This window comes from Pezoporus occidentalis, unplaced genomic scaffold (genome assembly GCF_034315485.1).
Source record: "Pezoporus occidentalis ecotype Australia unplaced genomic scaffold, CSIRO_AGI_Poc_V1 ctg9, whole genome shotgun sequence".
NCBI classification, from domain to species: Eukaryota; Metazoa; Chordata; class Aves; order Psittaciformes; family Psittacidae; genus Pezoporus; species Pezoporus occidentalis.
Genome location: NW_026916262.1, coordinates 7,056,543 through 7,078,501, shown reverse-complemented (window position 1 = coordinate 7,078,501; position 21,959 = coordinate 7,056,543). Strand labels below are relative to the sequence as shown.

General features: G+C 39.1%; 1 protein-coding gene across 5 annotated transcripts in view; it reads left to right on the top strand.

Annotated features, from left to right (window-relative positions):
* CDK14 (cyclin dependent kinase 14) overlaps nucleotides 1–21,759 on the top strand; it is a 321,217-nt gene extending 299,458 nt beyond the window's left edge. For all 5 annotated transcript variants that reach the window (XM_062605168.1, XM_062605171.1, XM_062605172.1 and 2 more), the window contains one exon: nucleotides 17,766–21,759. The gene's annotated coding sequence lies outside the window, so the exon portion shown is untranslated. The remainder of the gene's footprint in view (nucleotides 1–17,765) is intronic.
* The last annotated feature ends 200 nt before the right edge of the window (nucleotides 21,760–21,959 follow it).

Here is a 21,959-nt window from a genome sequence, read left to right as displayed (position 1 = left end):
AAATACATTGGCCAGATCATATTTCTCAGCAAACTCTAAGCCCTGAAAATAAATTTATGCAGTGACATAATGAAAATAATAAAAACTGTCTTGCATATTACTCTTATTCTTGCTTTAATTTCAGCTTCCAAATGCACAGTGGGTTTATATTCTCCATGTAAACACCACCTTTGACGCTCACGCTGCAAAGCTCTAATTTTTAGTTGACTTCTAAAGGGATTTAATCAAACTACAGGATATATGATTCAAAGCAAAAAATGTAATTAAGAAAAATCTTTTTCTGTAGGCAAAGAGCAGCTTGTTTTCATTAATTTTATGAAGAATGTTGTTTTTCTTGGCTGAAAACTTAAACTCATGGGACAAAGGAGGATTTATGGGGTGATCCACAAAATCACACAGGTTTTGTGTTGCAATGCTGTTTTTGCAGTGACCACTAGAGTCCCTGTAGCTGAAAGTTTATCAGTGTTTCTTTTTATAAATCTCTATTTTCAGAAAGGGCTTTTATTCAGAGATTAGCTTTGAGCTAAATATATGCACACAAAGTCTCAGTGTATATGTAGTGTGGTAAGCATGTATATTTCAATGTAAACAATTTATAATACTTTAAGAGCTCTTACAGTACAAGAAAAAATTAAACTGAAGTAAGAATGGCTATTTAGACCTCCCATTCATATTCTGTGTGTGCTTCTTTGTCATTAGGCTTTATTTGTAAGTATGGCAAACTCTCCAGCAGTTGCTCAAAGACACTAGAATAGAAGATCAGAGACATGATGTCTCTTGCCCTAATCCTTCAAGGTGTCAACACCACTTGTGAGGTGCTTGGGCCGAACCACTACTGTGCTGTGTATAAAGTTTTCACTTTCGTGATCATGAAAGTGGTAGGACCTACGGAACCAAAGATCAGGCTGGGTTCTTGCGAGGCTGTTTGACTTACTTCTCCCTTCTGAATTTTGACCCCTTATATTGGAAGTTCAAATTCAGCTTTAACTTTGACACATGTATTTTTAAACCAAATTATATGTTTATGTAGTTAACTGTATCAAATAAAATACCTTTTGTGTCTTTAGAAGTCTCTCTTTAAGAAGACCAGTAGTTCACAAACATTAATGAAACAAATACCTTAACAGAATGCTCTTTCATACCCGATAATGTCAGCAAGAGTGTCTACTTGTTTAATATTGTAGTAAACAGAAAAGTTCATGGTTCAGTGCTTAAACCTCTGAGCTGTCTCCCCAACTGTTCCTGGCTGCCAGTATTTTACTTACTCAACAGGAAACTAATTTAATTAGTACAAAGAACAGGCCAGTACAGATGCCTGTATGAAATTCTTTCAGTTTTTAGAAGGCATATGCTAAACTCCCTACATTAGATGGAAAAACAGAGATAATAAAATTTACACAATGGAATATCTGTTTTTCTGTATTATCAAAGGTTGCTGTCTCAAATTATGTTACTGTGGTCTTGCAACATCAAACCAGACAAAATATTTCAGTTGAAAGATGTAGAAGCTGATAGTAAATTTGAGCCAGGCTTATGTTTCATATTACGAATCTCTTCATCCTATTTGTGACCAACTGGGAAGATGTATCAGTTCTTAGCAACACCATCTTCTCATAAAGCAGACGTCTCCTAAAGTCTGCTTCCAGAACTTTATTAAAGTGGCAAATTCAGCCAGTGGTTTGGAAATACAAAAATTAAGGTTTCACATTTAATTTCCTCCACCTGTGGCTTATGCATTCATCTACAGTCTTCATTTGCAGGATCATATGCTATTATTTCTTTGGGACCTCAAATCGCTTTTTTACAGAATAATGGATTGTGAACGCTGGTAGATAGTTAATGTTTCTTTTCATCTTCAGTGTTTGATCCTGTGCATTATGGCTACAGCATCCATAGCCTGCACCAGATCTTTATTTCTATGGAGGCTTTTCGTGATGTGTTGTATCTCGATTCCTTGCTAACACTGGAAAGCCACCTTCACAGTACCTCCATGAGCTGAGATGATACGGAGGTGTCCATTTTATACATAGGAGATGAGGCACAGGTATTAAAATGGCAGTTATTAAAAATAAATCAGTTTTCCTTGCCTGACTTCTCAGAGCTCCTAGCATCTTTTAGGGCTGAACATGTCCAGGTTGGATTTTATTTTACACTGACCTCAGTTGGAGCAGTGGATGATTAGTACATCAGCAACCCAAGCCTGGAACCAACTTGGGTTATACAGAAAATAAGAGCTGCCAAGCGGATTTCTGTTAGGAAAAAATAAAATACAATAGATAAGTGTAACTTCTCTAATGTCACATATGATCTCTGATAAAACTTTTCTAGCATCATGTAGGAAGGACTCAAATGCAACTTTCTAGGCGTTCAGCTACTGAAATTTTCTTACTTTTTCTTGCCTCCTGCTCAACTTACTTGAGACCTTTCAACTTCCACAATAAAGGAGTAAAGGGTCTTGTTTTCGATAAAACTCTTAGAAAAGCAGCATTTGGTTTAAGCAGTGAAAGTGGCAAGAGTCTCACATGGGGCAAGAAAATGCTCACATGTTAAGGCCTACTACAGAAGGAGAAGAGATTAGATGCAATAGTGCACCAGCATTTTAAACTCCTTCAAGAGCTGTGATTTCCTGAATTTTCAGAAACTGAGGAAATGAAAGAAAGAAGTTTCGGTGTATGGAATCATACTGATGCCTTCTTTCAGCTTCATCAAGATGTGTTGTCAGTGGTATTCATACCTTTCAACCCACAGTGTGAGGCCAGTAGGTAGCAGTAGGAGGTGATTATCCTCTGTGTCAGGCTGACACAAGAGAAAACACGGTGCACTGTGCAAACAAGCTTACCTGCTGCTTGTTGGACAGGAGATAATGTTGTGTGACCCAGGAATAATAGGTCCTCCTGCCGCTGCTGAAAAGATATGTAGCCTCCTGGCTGTACGCTCTTTGCTGTCTGCTCTCTGCCTCTCTGTGTCTCCTTCTGCCCTATTTCTTCAGTCGCATCCCTATTCCATGATCTGGTGCTTCAGCCTGTTTCCCCTCTCCTTATCAAAAAGGAATCAGCCATAGGATTGTGCTAAATAGTGCCTGTCCTGAGTACTGGGTGTTTGGCTCAAAAGGTGTTTTTAAAACTGCTCTGGTGTTTAACCTTCCCACCCATGTTTCCCTCCTGCCCCAAAAACAAAATAGTATTTACAAGGATGGGAAAATGAGTCCATCCCTCTCCTTATCAAAGTTAAATGTTATGAAAGTTGGGTCTTTCTCTTTCAACATGTTATCCTTCTTGTCTGTTTTGTTTGCCTGCCTGTCTTGGTCAAAGATTGAATGACTGAGAACATGGTAAATCCTGGCTTTCTTTTTTAACCACTATTAATCACTCGACACATTGCATTTAGAGCTAGTTTGCACAAGATATTTGAAAAGCTAAGAGCCTCACTCACATGCTGCCTTAACTGCCGGGAACATTCTCCCCTCCCATCTGCTGCATTCATTATTATTTAAAAGCAAATCAGGAGGCAGAATCGGATTAGCAGAGTGGGTGGCACCAGTGGAAAACAAGCTCTGTGTTGGCAGTCACCCTGCCAAGTTCATGTGAAATTGCCCATTTTAGCTGGCAGCTTCAGCTTAGCTTGGTGTGATGACATATGGGTCTGGAGGGTAAGAATCTATTTCCATATTACAGCAGGTTCTGTTGCGCAGCCTCGGTGTCTGTAGCTGTGTGGTTGCCTGGCTTCAGCTGGACTCTGCCCTCCTTGTCTGCTCTGCCACACTGGGCTCCTTGTCCATCTTGGCTTTTTCCCAGGGTCCCTTTGACAGTTCTACCTATGTGTCGACACCCGGTTTGCCCCCAGCTACTCTACTGCTACCAAGCCATAACCATGTTGAATGTCAAGAATCAAAACAGGGAAGCTCATAACCTCCTCCTCTGTGGGGCCCTCTGAATCAAAGGAGAGAAATCAAGCCCTCGCTTTGACTCGTAGGGGTCAGTAGTTTCTCAAAACAGAAGGGATATGTTTTTATGCTTGAAAAATAAATAACATAGTGTGTATGATATACATCAACTCTAAACTCAAATCACCTCATAAATAGGCATTTACAAATGAAAAATTAACTTCTTTAAATTAATAAGAATCTCCTGTTTCACATATTAGTGTTCTGAAATTTTCCAGGATATGATTTCAGTATCCAGTGTTGTCTATTGTATTTCTCCATAAAGGAAATTTTGGTGCCTTGCATTGAAATCCATGTGACAGGGATACCACCAACTTAGTCAATTCTGTAAAATAAGCTCAAAGATATTCCAGAAACCAGACTGCCCCTAAGTCCCTCAGCTGTGATTAGTGAGTTAACAATAACATTTCTTATTTCAGAAATCTCTTTTTCATCCTCCACTTACTATATATGGAAAATAATTAAAATAACTCTATGCAAAGCCCTTTCAAAGCACAAAGTATGTATCTCTCTAAGTTTATAGTGCTGTTATTGTTGGTTATTACTTGTAGGGATAAAAATGTTCTGAGGAGGGAGAGTTACAAGCTGTCGACATGTCTTTAGACTATTTATTGTAATTGCCAGAATTTCCAGTGCCATTTTTTTATCACTTTGAGATTTTTAATTTGGGCACACTCTACTGCTGGACCTTACTTTGGAAACCTTTGTTTGGGAATAGTGAAGGGGGCAGAGAAACCTGGCTTGTGAGGTTATATGATCCACTTCCATGCAGTGTAGAAAATGGACGAGTTTGTTCCTATTAATCTTTGTTATCATAGCTTGTGTTTGGTAACAGCCCTGGTTTAATGTAGTTTGACAAAGGTGGACAAAACATAATGCCGTTAAAAATCCCTGAGCACTTGTAATGAGGATATCAGTTGCCCCTCAGAAGATGGGAGCTGGTGCGCAGGTCTGGCTCCCTTCCTGTGCCTGTACCTCTCTGCTCACACTTCGGTGGGGGTTTCTTAGGCCTGACATGACTGTTGTTGTCATCTTCCTGCTGTTAGTTCAGCAATGAGAGAAGATTAGTTAGTTAGTTTAGTTAGTTAGTTGGTTAGTTAGTTAGATTAGTTAGTTCAGGTTGAGAGAAGTGCCAAGAAATAGGCAAATATGTTCCAGTCAATTATAAAAATCTAATGCTCTTGAATATGCATGAATTCATCACCAAATGGCTGCAAAACTGGAACATAATGCACCAGTAAGGCAGTTAGATAATATGACTATTAATATATCAAACCAAAGGCCTACGTTTTAGAAGGGTTTCATTCTATGATGAACTCAATTTATGAAGTCCCTGCTGGGAGTAAGAGATGTGATCAGTGCTCAGGCTCCAGGGGCAGCGTCTTTGTCACTGCCTGTGTGGAGACCTGAACACATCACTTGAGCACAGAGAGGCAGCTTAATGCTTTGTTCATTCTGTATAAGTGAGCCAGTTGCTCTTTTCTTCATCCATAACTGTTAGCATCCTTCTTACCTAAATTATATTTTGTTTCTGGATCAAAGTAAAAGGCACTGTCATTTTTTGGAAGGTTCTAATAATCTGAGATAATAGGTGGTGTTTATACTCAGAAGCCTGTATTCTAAGGTGAAAAGGGCTAAAGATAATACAGAAAGTCACGCTGTCTGTAGAGAGCAATGTGGCGTTCAGGTGTATCTATTTCACCTTCTTTTGATAATTAGACCCAGAGCATGTCTGTTACAGAAGTGCTGGGTATTGTTCTGTACTGTTATCTGCCCATCTGTTCTGCTCTTTCTTTCTTTCCTTTCCTGTAACAGTTTTCAGCCTCATATCGTTGATATTTCTCGTAGAGACTAGCTACATGTTACATGACTCATAAAACAAATACAAGCTAATCAGGTAGATTGAAGTTCAGCTGCCACAAACAAATGAGGACTTGACTGCAGTGCAGTGCTGTTCAGTAGTGTTAGAGAAGTTTCCATTTGAGAAAAGCCATCACAAATTAATTTATGTGCCCACCCAGATTTATTTTAATTAAAATCATCCATGAGTCTTGGCTGTTGCTTGGACTACTAAGTGCTTACAAATAAGCTTAAGAGACATGTTTGTTTTTTCCACAGCTGTGAAAATACATATTCTGCTACATGATTGGTTTTTTATCTGATTTATTTAAATAGAGTTAGGCAAAGATGCAGTTTATAAGAAAGGTTAAAGGGTCAACATCCTTTTTAATTAACTTATACCCACTTGGGAAGCAGCCAAGGTAAAAGAATGCAGTGAAAGTAAGCTTCAAATAATATGAAATCTTTGAAAGGACTAACTACCTTTGGTGAAAGGCTTTCCTGTTCTTAACCTTGTGTCATTTAAACTATTTAAATGAGCTATGCAAAACCTTACATTTATAATGGAGCTTCAAAAAAAGATTAAGTATTTCTTGCAGTTACAAGAAAACTGATGCTTATGGCACTGTAAGAAAAGCCTTTACTGCTTCATCTTACCATGATCCCTGTCTTTGCATACCACAAAATGCATGGTATGTTGCACCTGATTTGACATCTACTATTTCTGCCATGTGTATGAAGCCCCTCAAGTGTGTGAGAGTTTTTTAAAAAAATTTAAGTCTTTTAAAAAACAATTAGAAAGAGGGGGAAGCCTCTGTAATAGCTGAGGGAGGCCTGGTTTTCAATGGGTGTGGATGCTGCAGGGTTTCTAAAAGAAGTTGTCTATGACAACAACCTCATGTTGGATTTCCCAAACCAAGTGTTATATTTGAACATCTTAGTCATAGATGTGTGAAAGCTTCTTACCACAGCCAGAGTGGGAACTCTGAGATATAAAATCACTGAGCTCTTTTGTGATCTCTCTATATACTAGATAGGATATCCTCATTGCTGTAGCAATGCTCTGTAGAGGTGCTAATTCTGGAACATTTTTTCCACTTAATGCCACAGAGACTGCACTTGGGAAATATTTCTGTTTCAGTGCTCCACATGGTTTTGTATGTAAAAATGGAACTGAAATGCAACAGGAGAAAAGCAGCTGGTCTGAAGCTGCCAGTAACTATTTCTAATGTGACAGATTCTCAGCAAGAATCCGAAGTGGGAGCTGTATAGGTGAAGGGACTGCATAGCAGCAGAGCCTATGGGATTGAGCATGGAGGCAAGCAATATCCCAAAAAGACACTACTGCATTTCCTACATCGGGATTTTTTTCTCCCCTGCCCCAATCTAGGCTTAAGAGCTGTTGGGCTGGAAAACAATTCAGGCATGAAAAGGTCAGCTCCAAAGACTTCCTGATCTATCAGTACCATTGTATGGCACTCATAGTGTAGGTGCACACATAGCCTAAGAACTTTGGACATAATGGTATTTGGAAGTATATTGCAAAATTTAAATACCTCTATTCCTTAAACTTGCCATTAAATCAATATACTATAATTGTGGGAAAGATCCTTCTGATTCAGCATGTGTGGTCTGCTTTCTTTCTAATTTTATGTGTGCTTAAGGGTTGCAGTGCTGTCCTAAAAAATGCATTTTAATTGACATGACCACTTTGGCATGATGCTCAGTCTCTGAAAAGCCACAGCAGCAAGTAGAATGTATAGCCAGATGGTGCTTAGGTAGGAGTATCCCTGCTATCCAGAACGCAGCTGCAATGATGTCTTTTCTGTCAAGCTAAAACAAAGTCATTCTTAATTCCACATTCCAGATTAATTAAGAACTCCTTGCTGGTTTGAAAAGTACTCTTTAGAAAAGAAAACTAACAAAATAAAAATACAGGTGAGAATTTATTTTTTTTTCTTACTTTACTCATCTCTATTTTTTCTTCCTTCTTCATTAGAACATTCATTCTCTTTTCTCCAAAAAAGAACTAAAAATAAACCAATTTAATTCCATGATGCCTACAGGTACTTTCAGGCTATTGCAATGATTTTGGTAATGATAAACATTCACACTTTGTTTTCTTACCGTTTAGCATTTATCTGTGGGGATTTAGGTAGTTTACAGTGTAATGATCCTTTGCAGAGGTATCTTTAAATTCCAAGGAATCTTTGCTCCTGTAAGCCAAAGAGCAAAATGGTCCACACCCATCTCAAGACTATCCCATAGCTACTTTGCACTGATTACACTAGAAGCATTAAATTTGTTCCAAGAGCACTTATCTTCAAGGAGTAACTTGGCTAATAGTAACAATCACATGTGTACAAAATGCCTTATTTTTAAGTACTTGTGGATACTTTAATCTTTGCACAGAGGCAGTGCCTAGTTTTTGGGAGGAGGTAAATGCTAATGAGTCATCTGACAGGCATTTAGTTTATAATTTGTCATTTTCTCCAGAAGACTTTGATTTGGGGATAAAACCATGATGGGGAAAGCCAGGAATAAATTTCCAAATAATTCTCTGAAGTTACTTATTGTGTTAGATGTGGCAGAGAGAAGGGAGATGGTTTGGCACATTATCTCGTTTGGCTTTTGGCTGGTCAGTTGTTGTGCTTCAGACAGAAGTAGTATGCTTAGGTTTGAGTTGATAAGTAAAATAACTTTTAAATATCAGTGACTACTAGACCAGAGGTTGGCAGTCGGTAAATTTCGTTCATGGTGTTTGGATTAGGCCATTGTTGACCTGATCCCCCTGAACTCTAGGGTTGTATTCTTCATTCACAGCTAAATACTGACCTAAATCCCTTCTGAAGTCTCTGAACTGTGGTTAAATATGACTTGCAGCTTCACAAACTGTTAAATAGCTCCTTGATATGTTGGCAAGCCAACATATTTTTATTGCTAAAAAAATGAAAATCAACCAAAGAAATTCAAGGAACTTCCAGTCAAAGGCATGGGCTCTCAGCCATCTCTTCTTTGCTTCTCCCTTGAAACAAGTCCAGGAGATTATCCTTATTAGGCAATCTTAAGGGTATTCCCAGATCTTTTGAGAATGGTTTTCTTCCTTTTTAATTAGTAGGTCATTATGCGACAACTTCTGTCTTCTTCCCTATGTGGCCAGCTAAGGTAGATTTCACTATGTTTCTGGATACCTGAAAATAATTAGCCATTTGTGAGCTGGGAGATGGCTTCAGATTTTAGAAAGTGAAGCTTTGTTGTAAGTAATGCACAGGGGAAGTGCTGTTGATGAAAAATAGGTATGTTATTCCATGATTTTGTCTTTGCAGGCAAAAATAGCATGATAAATTTCTGCCTAGCTCTATCCTGGCACTCCTTTCTTGCTCCCTCACCAGTTTCCAATCCCATTAGTTGTGAAGGTGCAACTACTTGTAAGTTACTTGTAAGTAATCTGGATCACTGAGTGGATTTGCATTAAAAATAATACCATTTCTGATACTTTTAATAGTCCAGTGTGCAGGGAGTCCCACAGACAGTTTTATGAAGACAAGTGCATAAGTTGCAGGGTGGGAATAAGGAGTGAGGTTTGGAGGCAGTGGGAATTCCTTAAGCTGACTGTCACAGAGATGAGCGGTGGAAGGGTACCACAGCTCAGCTCACTTGCACCCCGTTGCATGGAGTCGAATATCCAGTTCCTTGGCAGTTTGGCTTAGCAAGAGAGTGTGATGGGGAAGAAGAGCTCTGCTGGTGCTCCTTTCTCCAGAGAGGGGTTCAAACCAGTAACAGACGTGTTAACCAGAGCATTAACAGCTGAATATGGTCCGTCCCTGGCAGTGTTCAAGGCCTGGCTGGACAGGACTTTGAACAACCTGGTCTAGTGGGAGGTATCCCTGCCCATGGCAGGGGCGTTGGAAATAGATGATCTTATGGTCCTTTCCAACCCAAACCATTCCGTGATTCTATGATCATCTTCCAACAGATAATTCCTTTTCTGAGTTCTGTTATATGCAAACATAACTGAAAGGCTCTTCCACCCCCCACCCCACCCCCGATGTTTTTATTAAGTTATCTACAAATTTTGCCCAGGCATAGTATTTACTTATCTGTTTCAGTGTAAAGAGCTGGTGCTGCAGCTGAGATAAGAATTCCATTGTGTCCATTGTGGCAAAAATCATAGGTTTAGGTTCTGTCATTACAGATCCAGGAGACAGCAGTTCTCTAGTTCACGTTCAGTCAGTTCCTCTTTCGCAGGCTTTTTTGCAAGTTATCAGGGTGAGAAACAGAGCAGTTTAGACACATCACATTAATCAGGGAAAAGGGGGGGGGGGGAAACAAGGAAAAGAGAAGAAAGAAAAGAAAAAAAAAGGGGGAGGGCTTATTTGAGTTTCTTGCATGTTGGAATCCAGAAAATCTTTGAGTTACATCCTTTTGTTTTTCCACTGATAAAATCACAAGTGAAAATTCATGCCTTTATAGGGATTCAATTTCAGAGGAGACAAATCTTTTAAGCTACTAAAAATACAAATAACATACTGAATCCTGAAGCCTTTGGAAAAGGAAAAAACAGAAGGATGTAAGAAGTTGTAAGGATTTGGCCGTTTCTCAGGTTTGAGAAGCATGTTCTTGAAACAAGTAGCACTAATATTTTTCTGGTCTTGATATGTACCAAAATCTTCAGCTTGCTTTTCTTGAGTTTTGTTTTTTTTTTTTAATAAGGTTTCTATAGCTTTGCTTGCAAACTACATTGAGCTCAATAACACTGCTATTTTTGTAGTATCTTCATCTGAAGTATTAGTTTTCCCAGGGCTCGCTCACAGAGGCTTGTGCTTTATTCTGGAAGACATGTAGTAGATTCAGTCCTGGCCATTTTTCATGTGAAGCCTTATTCAAATGGTAATTGTAAAAAGGCTTTGTAGACTTTGTTCTCAACTCAAAGAGAAAACTTCAGCTGTGGGCAGCTAGGGTAGGAAAGAATTTTTGCTGAAAGACTCAGAGGAAACCAAATTGGAAGTTACTATAGCCACTCAAAAGTTAAAAGCATACCTACAAATCAGCTGTGAAACCAATCATGTTACCAATTGGAAGTGAATATTAGGAATAAAATATATTACAGTGAAGATCAGGACTTGTGTTCCTTTTTTTCCTTTCCACTATGAAGGAATTAATTATAATATTTTGAAGAGACCTGTGTGCAAAGTATGCACAGTTGGTTAGCAATTACTGATATGCATATATGCTACTTAGCACCTGGTATATAATTTAAGGATAAGTCTTGGCTCTTCAGAATCAGCCTCCCACACTGGACTGTTGGATTCATGTTCACAAAGTCCTGTGTGATATATAGCACTTTCATTTTGGACATTTGTGCATTTTTTTACATAAAGATAAAATTTGGAAAATTCACAGTCCAAGTGAGGATTTAAACAACTCCAAAAGTTTGCAGCTGTTCTAATATTGCATTTTTGTTAAATTTAACTGTATTTATGTAGTTTGACCCATTGGTAGCTCCAGCTAAAACTGGGCACTCATTTTGGAAGACACTCTAAACCCAGAGCCTAGGATATAGAATAGACCTCCTGTTAAAAACAGAGGTTACAGGGGGAAAAAGTGACTTGCCTGAGGTCACGTTCAGTAGTGAAGCTGAAATCTTGGTTTCTGCTTTACAGCTTCATATCCACTGTGCCATAGACCTTTCACCTTTAAAAGGATATTTCACTTATTTAATGTATGTGTACTCATAAAATCATTTAGTTTATAATTGTGTTACTAATCTACCTTTTTGTTTTCTGACTAGTTTACAGTCCTTAACTAGCACCCACTTCTTTTAGGGTCATCTCCTTGCACCTCCCCCCCCCCCAAAAACTGCAGTCACCTCCCATATGCAGATCCCTTTATTTGGAGTTGCAGTGCTCTGCTCAGAGCAAAGTCCATCTGTGAAAAATTCTTTGTGGGAAGAGGAATTCTTCAAACAGGAACATGTCCATATGTTATCTGTATTCTGGTTCATATGTTGGAACTGTGGAGATTATACAGCAGTTCTCATCTCTGAAGATAGAGTCTGGCAAATCCAGTGTGTATATATGAATACCAACACAGTAACTAAGACACACAGGAAAAGAGCAGGAAAAAAATCAGTCAATAAATCCTTTGATACTAATTTGTCAAATGTGGTTTACTTTTAATGACTGACAGTAGTTGTCATTATAATGTGTAAGTATACCGTGCAGTGCTGCATCTGTGAAAGACTAACAGCCAGCCATTGCCAAGATAATCCAGAGGTGTCATTTAAACATTAAATGAGATTAAACATTGCTGAAGAAATGTAAAGTGAATTGGAAAAGATGTGGTCCCTGTGAGGGGAGCAATGTGAGGATGTTTTTGTTTTATTAAGTTATGCCCCATCCTAGGAAAAAGATTGGAAGTTGCATTCCTAGTGTAGTTGCAAAGGAGGTTGCATCTGATGTTCTGGCCATGCAGGTATCTTGCATGTATATTGCTAAGGCTTCTTTAATTCTATAGTCACGGCAGAGCAGGATACCTAGCTTACACTATAAACTGACCATGTCAGCACAGGCATTGACACAAACTGAAATGAAATTATAATAATTCAGCTTTATTCAATTCCTGAAAGCTGCTTTGTAGACACATCACAGGCAAGCAGGTATTTTGTTTCAGTGCTGTATTAGAAGTGATGCAAATCCACCATTTTCCTGCGTGTTACAAGGTGTTAGAGTTCAGAAGTCACGTACCAGCCTATAGCAGAAAATACTTTCTTCAAACCTTTCTCAGTTTGTAAAAAAATAAAAATCATAGTTTTTCTAGTGTCAATTTTTTTTTCTTCCCAAATAAATTTTTAATGACAGCCTTAAGTCTTGCCTCTTCTGTGTATTTTGGGGCACGGATAACTAGATAAAAATAAAGCCCAGCAGAAAGCAATTTTAGTAATCTTATATTTAGCCTTAGTGAACAGTATTCCTCAGAAACCACAAACAGGGTATAGTCCATCGAAGAAAAGCTTTCAGCAAAGTTAGGCTGTATACTGAAATAATCTTTGAACTAACACCTCTGAAGATGTGCAGAGCAACTTTACAGGCAGCAGTGTACTTACTGAGCCTTGTCCATGGGGTAATGCAGAGCCTGAGCTAACAGTACTGCAGATCATTTATTTTTCATATATTAGAACAATTGTTTTTCCTCTAAATCTCACAGAACTAAAACTTCCCTGCAAATGAGAGCACTCTATGCAGTGTGACAGTTGCATATTTTAAAGCGTATGTATATAGAAACTTCTTTATCTACCTGTGCTTTCCGCACACATTCAGGCTCATATGAGCACATTATTTGTATGTTTGCATTTGTGCACATATACGGTAGACACAGATACAAAATGAGATCTGTATGCATGATAAATATATATATATTTGAAGGGGGAAAAAGAATTTATAGGAGGCTGGCCAATTTTAATTTGTCTGCTTGTATTTAGCACTTAAGGGCTCATATACTCAGTTTGCTCAAAAGAGTGAAGAAGTACTCCTTGCTTATGCCTCAAATCAGAAATGCATGAAGTGCAGCTGCAGAGATAATACATTCTCCCCAAAGGCTTTGGCTGAGCAAATTAGGTGTCAATGGGGTGCCTGCGCAGGCAGTACTCTCTCTAATTAGTCTCTTGAGCCTAGTTGGTGGCAGGTATAAGATGATCTAATCAATTGGTCTGTGTCTGATGGTACGTGTAAAAATCCTAGCAGGCAGAGCTGTCTCCCACAGGTCACTCACCTGCACAGCGGGAACGCTCATTTTCATTTTTCATCTTTTCCAGCACATGATGCTGACAGTTGGTTTTAAGAAAATTGAATCCAAAAAATATCTAGTTCATAGGGCATGTAGGTCAAAATAAAGTTGCATTATGGGTATTGGTGATCCAATTAATTAATTTTTATAGCAAGGAGTTGCATGTAGATATTATCTGAGTGCAAATAGTATTGATAATATTTGGTTGGCTTTCTGAAATGGCTTCTCTAACACAGATAGGAATAAAAGGTGTGGAAAAATCACCTGTTAATAGTACCCATTTTTAGAGAGAGAATAAACCGTATGTGGTGTGTGCATGTGTGGTGGAGGGAGAAGCAGAATGAATATATTGATGATGATCTTAAATACCCCCATGTTTCAGCTCAGAGAGAATACAGTATCTCCAGTTGTCAGCTCATATTTTCACTTTAAATCTGGCATTGTAGAATGAATACTCTTACAATAATGCTAAATCAGCTGCCACATAAATAGACCTGCATTCTGAGTGTGCTTTGCATGCTAAGGACTCTGCAGGAGCACAGCTCCGCCCCATGTGATAATTCATACAAAAATTAAAAGCACCTAGAGAAGGATGCTGATGCTGCCAAAAGGAGCATGTATTGAATTGGTGAGCTGCATTTTTACAGGAAATTATATTCTTCTATTAATTAAAATAAAAATATTTGGGATTTAGTCATCCTCCTCTGCCTCATGTCTTGAGAGCATGATTAATGTTTAAATTACAAGCTTCAGTATCCCTTCCTAGCACCACTGTTACATCAAGAGCTACTGCATTCTGAAGTTGGTGTCTGCCATTTTTAAAGTGGGCTAACACCTTATTTTATCCCACTTGGGATCTGGGACAAACAGGATGTATGCAACAGATGATTTTTCTAGATAACAAACATACAATTGAGTTACTTGATTTAGGTCACCTGATATTTCAAGCACATCATTAACTTGCTTGTAATCTACCAGGTTTAGTAGAGATGTCATAAAAACAAAAGTACCTGGACCTGTGGTTAAAAAGTACAAGCTCATTTTTAAAGCAGTCTGTTACATTTCAGATTTTGTTGTTGTTTTTTGTTTGTTTGGGTTTTTTTAAGGAGACCTGAAAGAACCCTATTTTGCTCTTGGGGAATCACAACTTGTAAATATTCCAGTTAACAATTTATGCTTTTATAAGCAAAGCTGTGACCAGAGGCCATAAACACAATCTGCCAAGTCACCAGGCAGGACTTGGATTTGTATGATCAAGAAAATGTATTAGTGAGGATATTTCTAAAGTGTATCTTAAAAAATGCAAACAAGGAATACTAAGCCATCTGGGAATAGAATGGCAGCACTGTGTGAAGGGCCCTGCCCCGGGTTTTGGTTGTATGAACAACTGACATTTCAGTTCAAGAGCCTCACTGAAGAAACAATGTTTTTTTAATAACAAGATTGGTTCGCAGCAGTCTAAAATTTTATGTTTGCTTTATTGTGGATTTTCTGGTGTGGAAAAAGAGACGCCCTGCTCTTCCTCCAGTCAAGGGAAGCTGTCTATTTGATGTGAGTCTCATCTGAAACAAAAGCAAAGAGAAGAAGGTCTCCTGTCCCACAGCACAGCAATTACCGCACACCTCTGAGAAGTGGCATATTGATACTCAGTTTCTTCCTGTGTCTCAGGATAGGTAGACCGCTGTTCCCCATCACTCCATGAGGGCACTCTGAGGCCAAAGGAGGGGATTTCACCTGTTGACTCCACTTTGAATGAACAAATATTCAGTGAATTAGAGATTCAGATGTGAACCTTATGTATTGTCACTGGGAAACTGTAGCACAGCCCTGAGAGAAGTGTGATGCTCACCACCCTTACAAAGTTTCCTGAGCTCTGCTGATAGAAAGGAAAAGTTCTGTGTAACGTAATTGCAGTTTTTCTCAAATCGGAGCAATCTGGTAACTCCTGCAAAACCCCCATCCAGAGGCTTTTCTATAACAGGTCATTTCATTATCCATCTTAGACTTCCCTGCTGCAGCTCTAAAAAGATCATCCCTAAAAAAGTGCTTTTGAATGAAGGGAAATGTGGAATTTGGGGAATACTGTCAACAGTATTTCACCACTGAGCAGTTGTGAATCTCTGTGTGTTCAAAACATTGCTTTTCTTTTTAAGCTCTTGAAGGGTAAACTAATTGGACTTACTCTAATGTATTCATGGTTTGGGTTGGAAGAGACCTTAAAAGATCATATGGTTCCAACCCCCTGCCTTGGGCAGGAACACCTTCTACTTCACCAGGTTGCTCAAAGACCCCTCCAGCCTGGCCTTGAACACTTCAGGGATGGGGCATCCACAGCTTCTCTGAGCAACTTGTTCCAGTGTCTCATCACTAGGGTGGTGAGGCACTGGAATGGGTTGCCCAGGGAGGCTGTGAATGCTCCATCGCTGGTAGTGTTCAAGGGCAGGTTGGACGAAGCCTTGGGTGAGATGATTTAGTGTGAGGTGTCCCTGCCCATGGCAGGGGGGTTGGAACTAGGTGATCTTAAGGTCCTTTCCAACCCTAACTATGCTATGATTCTATGATTCTGTCACCCTCATAGTGAAGAACTTCTTCCTAATACACCTTGAAACAAGGTTTACTGGCACTTCAGCCAGTCTCCCAGACTCTGAGGAAAGTGGGACTTTCATGTAGAATAGACAGTCAACACAAACTCCAGAGCAGTTTAGGAAACAACCCAAGCAGGACTCAGTACATGGTAGACCAAGCTCCAGGAGGCCTCAAGATACTGACATGCGTTGTTAAGAACAGGCTTTTATCTGTTTCAGGTATTCTGGTGCTTAAAGCGCAGAAGAAGAGCTCTCAAGAATCATGACAGGAACCCTGAAAATTATGAAAGTTAGATTTTGTGTTGAGATTAGGCTATTTTGATGAAAGCCACAATTAAAATGTTACACTTGAAACTGCAGTTCAAAACTCATGCCTTGTTTTTCTCCTGCTTTTGAAATGAGGGCTAGACTAGATTCACTGGCACCTGCATCCCAGTTGATTTAAATAGTTTTAGGACATGCTAATACAAACCAGTTCCATGCTCAATGAATATTTCAGCATTCTTAAGTGCTAAAATTCCTCCATATTTGACTGTTTCCCTGCAACTACATTTAAAAAAATGTAGCAGGTCTGTAGTTACAATCCTTGGTGTTGAAAAACTTTGTAAAACAAATAGATTTTGAACTTCAGAAAAGTACAGAATTCTCAGCAAGTCTCACTTTATTACTTGGCATAGAATCTTACTTGGTATTAAGAGTTACATATGTTAATTGTAAAATCCTTCCAATGGCTCCAGTCCATCTAGCCTTCATTTAGCCTTCACCTGGCTCTTCTGGCAGTTGTTGAATGCTTTGTTTTAAAACAACACTTCCCACACTCTCAGCCTGCCTTCTGTTTTGTGTAAATCTCGTCACAGTACCTCCTTGCAAGTCCAGTTGCTGCTTTGAGCCTATACATACAGGAATCAGCAGTAAAGTGGAAGTGTAAGGGAAGCTATTGATATAGTGGTTATTTTTAGTATATTGAAAGGAGAGGCTTTAGTTATCTGCCTATTAATAGAAGAACACCAAAATAAAGGTGGATATGTTTAAACTCAGCACACCAAGGAGCCCCATAACCTGGCTGTGTCTGCAGTAATGTTTGCCATGTACCCCAGGGTACCTCAAATAACTCTTGGGAAGCAAACCTGAGGAAACCATGAGGAAACATGAACTAGTTGCAAGCATTGCTGTGAAGGTGATCATGAGGGACTCTATGACAAGGGGGACAAAAAAGACTTACAAATTCCTGAAGCTGCGCCAACATGTACTAACTTTCCTTTGCATTCATGTGGTGTTACCACCTTGAGAAGAGCCAGTTGTCTGTTTATGACTGCCTATAATTTCCATGGAGAATGTGAGTGCTGATGGCACCTCCGAAGATTAGCACTTGGAGCAGAGATACATGAATATGGATTAATATATCATCTCACTTAGGCAATCACCCTGAAAACACTGGTGGTTTAAGTTAATTTTCTTGAGGTACCAGCTTTAAAGTACTCCAGAAGTCTGTCATTTGCTGTGAGTTAGTGTCTTCACAACCAGGTTTGGACTAACTTATGTTTTACCAAGTAAAAAATCATTAAGGAATGTAATTTGTGAGGCTTATTATAATTTATATTGTTTCTTTACAGGATTAAATTTACCAGTTTGGAGGAGGGAAACAAAAACCTAAGGAGGAGGCCGGCACCAGGAAGGAACCATGGCCTGTTTCCTTTCTTTCTCTATGGTGGATTTCATTCAAAAGAAAATTGAAGCTGGCAAGACCCTGTTTTTTTCCCTGCAGTTTATTTAAAACCTTGCACGCATTTGGATACCTTGTGATTTCAAAGAACTATGTGAAGATTAAGCTTTTGCTTACTGATACATGGCATGTACTCTTTCAGTCTTTTGTGTTTGATTTTGTTTGATTTTCCACTGCAGCTCTGCATCTTTGTAAGGATTTTTATGCTTTCACCAGCAATGTCTTAAATACATTAAGACAACACATTTGGTGTTCACACTTCCTCAGTAATGACTGTACAAGAAAAGCCAGTGGTGGCATAAAGGACTGTGTGTTTTCTTTGGGAGTTGTGCATATTTTGCAACCAATGGGAAGACTATTTCTGCCAGAGCAAGCCCAACTTGTCTGATCAGCTGACAATTACAGCACTTTGCTACTGTTCCTGAAGTGTTGTTGGGTTATTTCTTTTTTCATTATCTCCTGAGACCATTCATATCCATTTTAAAAACATGGCAATAATTGCATGTTTACTGCAGTACTCTGAATTTGGTTACTCTGCTTAGGCTATGTAGCATGCCAGTTTTCAAAATAGGCCTGTGAGAAGGACAAAGCAAAAATGATGACATGCACGCAGCTGACAGATATACAATGAACTCTTGATGGTTTTATTCCCTTCAAGAATATTTCTTTCTTTTATGGGTCTTGGCTAACATCTCTGTGTTTTTCCTCACACTGTTTACCTTTTGGAATGTTTTCTTGAAAGCGGAGATGATGAAACTGTTCTGTTTAATTCAAGGCAGATACTAAGGTACAGAAAAACTTTTGTTGAATGAGCCATTAAATCTAGCTGTTACTTTGCCACATGCAAAGCAAAATGGAGGATTTTCCTTTCCCAAACTGTTTGCTGTTCCACACCAAAGTACTGTTCAAGTTATTTTCCATAGGTATTCTGAGCTGATTGGAAGGCAGTACCAGCTACTGTTGTTAGATAGCTTTTCTGAATGAATCATTCAAATGCAAACTTTGCAAGAAATGTAAGTTGTGTGATTTTAGAAAAGGAAGCCCCTGCTACAATTTGGCTGGGGAGAACATTGTGTTCAGGGGTGTGATAAAATTGCCCTGACCATGTACAATGCTTTGCATTCAGAGAGGGCAGGGTATGGTGCAAAACCCACTGTTGAATTATAGTCCTGCTTGGACAGAAACGCTTGCTAGGCAATATTATTCTACACATAAATTTGACATCCTTTGCTTGCTGGATGCATTGAATTACATTTTTAAGAAGTGTGGTAACACGTTGGTTAGCTTTCAGTGTTTAAAAGGAGGGGGAAGGGATCTGTGCTACTGCCATCTTATTAAACTCCAGCAGTATTTCATAAGAAAAAAACACCCAATAAGGCAAATCCTTGAATGCACAAGTAGCTTCTAAAGGCCTCTTAATGAACTAGGATACAAGGCTACACTTTCAAAGAGCTGAACCATGGAAATATGCTCAATACTTGCACAGCCATTGAAAGACAGTTTTCCCCAATGACATCTCTGTTTCAGGATCTGGTAAAAGCCATCTGAAAGCGACTTTCAGTCATAATCCTGTTTAGAACTTACTACAGTTCTTCCCCTGTGTTTATGAGGGGGGAAAAGTGACCACTGAACTCTTGAATTTATCACACACTGAAACTGCCTTAGACGTGGTTTGTTTGGGTTTCATGTTTCTTTTTTTTGTAAGAGAAAAGTCTTTTATACATTATCTTTGCTACTTAAATCGTGTGCAGTTTGATGATTAAAATTAGCTATTTTTAGAAAAAAAAAAACTTGCAAAAACCTGAAGAATTTTTGAAAATGTAACAAAGATTACAATTAAGAATATAAGGGTAGTTTCATAGATGCTTCTACTTTGCAGCTTAAATTGTGAGGCAAAGAACTGCGCTGCTCAACTAAACATCTGAAGGTTTAATATAGAGAGTAATTCCCCAACTGCTCCCACGAGACTAGCACATTACTATCCATCATGACTCATGCACAGTGTTTACTTAAGGTATGTATGTGTGTGTGTATGTGTGTGTACACACATATGCACATGAGATTATCTTCTCTGCCCCATTCCCACTTCTAAGCAACCACAGAAATAGTTGGTCCAAAAACTCTTCAAACTCAGTTGCTCAGAAAATGTGCATAAATATGTACGTTCCTAAATAGTAACTTGATTTTCAGCAGTAGTGAGGTTATCTCAGCTATCATTCAGTTAAGGAGTGACCAGGATCTCTTTCTTATGCACCTTGTTCACAGGCGTCCTGACTGCCTGCCGTGTGCTTGTGGGTTTGCTGCTCTCCCATGGAGGCTCTGGGCCATGGGGATGTTCTCCCGGCTCCAAGGGGACCCAGGTTCAGCAAGCTGGTGCCATTCACATGAGCACTGCTTCACGTGAGCACTGCAAATTGTTCTGGAACATCAACTCTGCTGGGAAACGTCAAGGTTTTTTGAGAAAGTAGAAGGCCCTTTGTCCAGGGAACTGATAGTACAGCCTCATTTCCCTCTTCCTCCTGTCAGCAGAGCCCTTACCTGCATGGTTAACCTGATTGACACCCATCAGTTAGGACCCCCTGACAGGTAGCCCACCATCTCCAGCTCTTGCACAAGTGGGGTTTTCACCATAGCTCTTCTCAGTGTTGCAGAATGGACTGTTTAAACCCCATCAATGCTCTTAAGACATCTTAAGCAAATATCAATAGTGTTACCCTCTTTTTCTCTCATCCTTCCAAAATCAGGGGAGAGCAGCCACAGGGCCGCAGGTGTAGTAAGAGATGAAGGGGGAAGGCATGTTCAAACACTGCATAAACCCTAATACTAAGTGAATGGGGAAGGGAAGATGATGATAGAGATGATCTGCATGACACCATGATTCCTTGCAAGTTCATATTCACAGAATCTGACTTGACAAGTTAACCAGCTGGAGATGGCTTAGTCCTCTATCCTGCTGGGTTCAGACCAGCTTTAATCCACACCCAGCAGGCACCACACCAGTCAGAGCACTCCAATAATGCCGACATGTTACTGTATGATATTCTGGATAGCTTGGGTCCTTCTCACTACTGTTTTCAATCAGAACCATTGTTTAGGGTAAGTAAGTCATCAGTACATGCAACACTGAAGATTCAATCTACAGCAGACAGAGGCACAGGGGAGTTCGCTTTCTCTTTGGTGCACAGGGGTTCTGCACTTCAGACTGCTGATTACAGAAGGTAGGACGAAAATTCCCTGTGGGCCAGTTAAGTGATTATGGGCCTTGCGTGCTCTGGGTCAGTGCACACAACCGAATGTGTAGTCAATGCTCTGATATGCTCATATACAAAATATTCATATGTGAATATTACTGGGTTTGTAATCTTTGTTATATAAAACATTTAGGCTGTACAGACTGGGGAGCAAAATGCAGACACCCCATATAAACAGTTACGTTGCATTACTGAGCATAACATTACTCTCCCCTACCAGCATTTAGGTGGAGTGACTGTATGCTACTGCCTTGCATTTTTTCACATAAGCAAAAAATCTAAAAGGATGCACTAATAATTCCCATCCCCAAAAATGCATTTCAATGGTGCTGCATACAAAATCCCTGCTTGCCAGCTTCCACATGGATTTTTGTATGGTGCACTAAGAGGTATTCTTTTTTAACAAATAAAAAGGGGAGAGCTGGTACGTGAAAACAATGTTAATGTAATTAAACACACACATATATATATATATACTTCAGAAGAACAGCATAGTAAGCAGTACAGTAAAATAAGTGTCGCATTATTTGTTACACCTTGTAATTTGTCTGTATTATGAAAGATGTAATGGTTTGTCAGCTGTAACTGTTGTTTTCTTGTAACATCATATTGAATAAAGTGTAGCAGAATCTCTTTTCTCCTTCATATATGTGATCTACACCTAACCCAGGGAATAAAGCCTTTCTGTTACTTTTTGTTCTCCAAAAAATGAACATGGAAATGGTTGTAAATAACAGATTTTTAAGGAATGAAAAGTACTTAGAAGCAGGCAGGCACTAGACAGTAACGAGTTGAAAAGATTAGGCACTGATTTAGTCAAACACATGAGCTTA